The sequence below is a fragment of the Perissodus microlepis genome, chromosome 1, assembly GCF_051167445.1.
Source record: "Perissodus microlepis isolate ML-2025 ecotype Zambia chromosome 1, ASM5116744v1, whole genome shotgun sequence".
NCBI classification, from domain to species: domain Eukaryota; kingdom Metazoa; phylum Chordata; class Actinopteri; order Cichliformes; family Cichlidae; genus Perissodus; species Perissodus microlepis.
This window is the reverse complement of record NC_140461.1, coordinates 28435329-28440766: the sequence shown is the minus strand read 5'-3', so window position 1 is coordinate 28440766 and position 5438 is coordinate 28435329. Positions and strand designations below refer to the sequence as shown.

General features: G+C 47.3%; 1 long non-coding RNA gene across 1 annotated transcript; it reads left to right on the top strand.

The window, feature by feature from the left end:
* Positions 1–175: 175 nt before the first annotated feature.
* On the top strand, positions 176–2540 carry LOC146394022 (uncharacterized). Its single transcript, XR_014800938.1, has 3 exons — positions 176–1129; positions 1285–1425; positions 1570–2540. It is a non-coding gene; the product is annotated as an uncharacterized LOC146394022 (long non-coding RNA).
* Positions 2541–5438: the final 2898 nt, after the last annotated feature.

Here is a 5438-nt window from a genome sequence, read left to right as displayed (position 1 = left end):
TAGGGGTCATATGATTGTTGGGTTTTTCTCTGTATCTATGAAGCGTCTTGAGGCGACTTTTGTTGTGATTTGGCGCTATATAAATAAAATTGAATTGAATTGAATTGAATTGAATTTGGAAGGTAATTCTTAAAATTTTGATTCATACAGGCTCAGATGGTACAGTGATGCGGAAGAAGTGAGTTTGCTGCATGTATAAAACTATAAAACTCCATGCAGTGAAAAAGCTTTGTTTTACTGGTAAAGCATGGGTTTTCCACTGGGGTTTTAATGTCAGCATTAGTTCTCAAAACAGGTCATCTCTTGCTAGAAAAGGTGGTCCAAACAATCAGATCTCATCTCATATGTAGAAACTTGTATCTTGTTTCCATCTGTAAAACTGTGCTGTCAGTGCCAGTGAACTAGCGCTGATTAAATTCCAGCAGAAGCAACTTGATTACAGATCTGGTCTAAACTGGTCTGCTATGTGGGTTAAATGATTGCTTGCCAAAAATGAATTCAATCTATTATTCCACCCAGCATGTAATCAATTTCCTGGTAATCTAAAATCATTACTGTCTGGAAGATTCGAATAAGGCTGAAACTCTACAATGGAATCACTCTTTTGTAATTCTACGAAAAAGTGCGTCATATTATATATATGATATATATGGCTGATATAAGGCTTATATATATGCTTGGTGCATGAACTCCACTACTACTGAGAGTCACTGCTCACCTAATGCGGAGTTTTTAATGGTCAAATGCAGACCTTATTATCTCCCCAGAGAACTCACTTCGATCATACTCACTGCCGTGTATATAGGGCTTTGGAGCGTGACGTCACGGGAGGTGGGCCACGCCCCCTTCCGCCATGACAGTAGGCCAGCCAAAGGATACCATTTCAGCTATGGATTGTACGTGTTGTGTTGTCGGTTGCAACGTTAGATCACACGATCGTGAAGGCAAGAAGCTGGATAATGGGCTCTCTTTTCATCGTTTTCCATCCTGGAGGCAACGTGAGGGATCCCATGTATCCGATATTACTAAACAAAGACGTCAGGCTTGGATTGCAGCGGTGAGACGAGCGGATATCGAGTTCTCTGCAATCCCCAGCTTTTTTTGGTTTGCTCACGGCATTTTCTTTCTGGTGAGTTCTAAATTAATTCATATCACTCTTGAAAGGCTTTTAGTGTTATTTTCAATGTGCTGAGGTCATAGATAATGAGATAAAACGTGATAATGTGTGATGCTGCAGAACCACGTCATGTCGACCGAGTAGCTTATGATTTGGCATTATTGCAGGCAAACCAGCATATGAAATGGATGTAACAAATCCAGACTGGGCACCAACACTGCACATGGGGCACGACGACATACCTGTATCAGACTCGGACCGGCACTCAAGGCGTACGCAACGGAAGCGAAAAAGAGCACCCATCGGAGGTAAACAACCCTCCCTCCCCCCCTCTAAAAACATACTAAATTGCTATCACTGTACACTAATCCGCACATAACTTCCAGATGAATCACACACCTGTCATTGGAACATTGGTGTACATTTACCTTATGTCTAATTTTATCTTACAGGCTTTCGTTATGCAGCTGCAGAGTCTGAAGGTGTGCCCCGTGCAGAAGTGATCGATGAAGATCTGACAGAAGACCAACAACAAAATCACAATGTCATGGAGGCAGTGGACAGCAGTTGTGTTGGACAAGTGGAGGTTGAGGTACCAGCTGCAAATGTGGACAGTGGTGATCGGACAGACAGCGTCACGGAAGCTAAAGGGCAGACGAAGGATTGTGTGTGCAATGAACAGGGCAGAGCAGAAATAAACCGGCTGTTGGAGGAGAACAGACTGCTTCAATCACAGTTGCAAAAGACAGAGCTGAATGAACATTTCTTAAAGGATGATACTGAAAAAGTAAGATATTACACTGGACTACATTGTTATGCTGTCTTAATGTCCCTCTTCAACACTGTCAAAGATTTCCTGCCAATATCGAAGAAACTGACAGGTTTCCAAATGCTCTTACTCACACTAATGCGTCTGAGGGGGGGGGCGTGCATCAGATAAACACATCACAGAGAAATGTGGCATTCTTCAAAAGCTGTTACCAGGGGACGTAGTATTGGCTGACAGAGGCTTTGACATCAGAGATGCTGTAGGAATGATGTGTGCGGAGGTCAAGATTCCAGCTTTCACAAAAGGCTACTGTCAACTTGATGCAAGGGACTTTGAACAAACGAGAGCAATTGCCCACCTGAGAATTCATGTTGAGCGAGTAATAGGTAGTTTGCGCAACAAGTTCAAAATGCTACATACTACAATGCCAATCCGATTACTCATATCATGTGAGGGTGAAGACACAACACTGCTTGATAAGATTGTTAAGGTTTGCTGTGTTTTGGTGAATATGTGCCCCAGTGTGGTTGTCAAACCAGTGCAAAATGAAACCTGCTCTTGTTGAGTATTCATAAAGCTGTTGTGTTGCATGTGTAGTTCATTGTAAATAATTGTACTTTGTGTGAAGTGGTTTCAATAAAACAGAAAAGAATAGTATATTTGTTTGTTTTTTTTATTCTTGATCTGTTCACATGTACTTAGCAAGTACATAAAAATGAAATGCAAACTATTTACATGGCAACACACAGCTGGCATTAATCTTGAACCACAAAATGAAACATTACAGGCTATTTAGAGCAGCACGTTGTTTGGAGAAGTATTTCCCAACAAGTTCAGGAAGGCACACTTTAAGAAAGAAGTCTTGTGCTTGGTTTAAACGCGGTTCCCAGAAATCCACATCAGGGAAGATGCGTATCACAGCAAGGTCTCTCTGCGTCCACACAACGAGGTCACAGTGGTCGTCTGGGTTTCCACTACACTTCCTTATTTCATACGGGTCCACATTACCGATGCACGCAATTTTTTCAAAGTACCGTCTCTTGGCGTCTGGGCGCAATCGGTCGCGATACAGCCCCTTACAGCCCCAGTCTTTTGCGCTGATTTTGAGCATGGTTCTGGCAGTCCCAATTCCAACACTCCAACACTGTGCGCTTGTTCTGCTTCCTGGCCTACTGACATGGCGCCGGGATCCCACAATGCACTGCGGCGTGACGTCAACTCCAAAGCCCTATACCCCCCGACGCTAATGCTAGGTTGGCCATGAAAGAACTTTCTGCAGCCATTAACAAACACCAGAATAAACACCCCGAGGCTGCTTTTATTGTTGCTGGCGACTTCAACCACACCAACTTAAAGACAGTCCTCCCCAGATTCCACCAACATGTCTCCTGCCACACCAGAGGAGACAAGACTTTAGACCATGTGTATTCCAACCTGGCTGGAGCCTACAAAGCCACACCCCTCCCCCACATTGGACAATCGGACCATCTCTCCCTGTTCCTCACACCTAGGTATTCACCACTCATCCAACGTGTGAAACCTGCTGTGAGGACAATTAAAGTGTGGTCAGAGGGGACAGACGCAGTGCTCCAGGACAGATTTAAAAACACAGACTGGAATATGTTCACCCACACAGACCTGGACCAGTACCCCTCATCTGTACTGGATTACATCTCCGAAACCACAGACAGTGTCACCACCCAGAAACGGATCACCATGTACCCCAACCAGAAGCCTTGGATGAACCGGGATGTTCGTCTCCTCCTGAAGGCCCGCAACACCGCCTTTAGGTCAGGAGATGCACACGCCTACAGTACAGCCAGGGCTAATCTAAAGAAGGGCATCAAAAAAGCCAAACACCATTTTACAAGAAGGTAGAAGAACACTTCTCCAACTCCAACCCCCGACGCATGTGGCAAGGACTCCAGACCATCACAGACTACAGGACCACCAAACCCTCCCCCACATCCTCTGATGTCTCCTTCCTCAACGAGCTCAACAACTTTTATGCTTGTTTTGAGCGAGGGAACCCCACAACCACAACCAAAGCAGACGTGACGCCAGACCACCAACCTCTGACTCTCTCCCCCACCGATGTAGGAGCGGTGCTGAGCAGGATCAATGTCCACAAGGCTGCAGGTCCTGATGGCATCCCCGGGCGTGTTCTCAGAGCGTGTTCTGGGGAGCTTGCAGGAGTGCTGACAGACATATTCAACCTGTCCTTGGCCCACGCTGTGGTACCGGCCTGCTTCAAATCCACCTCCATCGTCCCGATACCCAAAAACTCCAACCCATCTTGCCTCAATGACTACCGCCCAGTAGCACTCACCCCCATCATCACTAAGTGTTTAGAGCAGCTGGTCCTAGCACACTTCAAATCCTGTCTCCCCCCACCCTGGACCCCCACCAATTCGCATACCGCCAGAACAGGAGCACAGAGGATGCAGTCTCCATCGCACTGCACTCTGTCCTCTCACACCTGGACAACAACAACACCTACGCCAGAATGCTGTTTATAGACTTCAGTTCAGCGTTCAATACAATCCACCCCTCACAACTCATCAGGAAACTGACAGACCTGGGCATCAGTTCCCTCATCTGCAAATGGTTACTGGACTTCCTGACCAACCGCCCCCAACATGTCCGGCTGGATAACCACTGCTCATCTACCATCACAATGAACACCGGTGTACCACAAGGCTGTGTGATGAGCCCTTTCCTCTACTCCCTCTTCACCCACGACTGCAGACCTGCTGATGGTTCCAACACCATCATTAAGTTTGCAGATGACACCACGGTGATTGGCCTCATCAGTGACAACGATGGGGCCGCCTACAGGGAGGAGGTGGATCGTCTGGCTGAGTGGTGCGACACAAACAACCTGCTGCTTAACACTGAGAAGACCAAGGAGCTCATCGTGGACTACAGGAGGAATGCTGACCCACATCCACCCATCCACATTAAGGGGACGGCTGTGGAGCGTGTGAGCAGCTTCAAGTTCCTGGGAGTCCACATCTCCGAGGATCTCATCTGGACGACCAACTGCTCCAAGCTGGCCAAGAAGGCTCACCAGCGCCTCTTCTTCTTGAGGACTCTGAGGAAGAACCACCTGTCCTCAGACATCCTGGTGAACTTCTATCGCTGCACCATCGAGAGCATCCTGACCAACTGTATAACAGTCTGGCACGGGAACTGCTCTGCCTCGGACCGGAAGGCGTTGCAGAGGGTCGTGAAAACTGCCCAGCGCATCGCCGGAGCACCACTTCCTGCCATAAAAGACATCTACAGGAAGCGGTGTCTGAAAAGGGCTGGGAAAATCATCAGAGACCCCAGTCACCCATCACATGGACTCCTCACCCTCCTGCCCTCTGGGAGGCGCTACAGGAGCCTCCGGACTAAGACCACCAGGTACCGGAACAGCTTCTTCCCCACAGCTGTCAGACTCCTGAACTCTGCCTCCTGACATCTGACCCACGTTAACACATGGACTGAACATACACACACCCACAATGGACAACTGTACCCTCAAACACACAATAATAACATGGACTG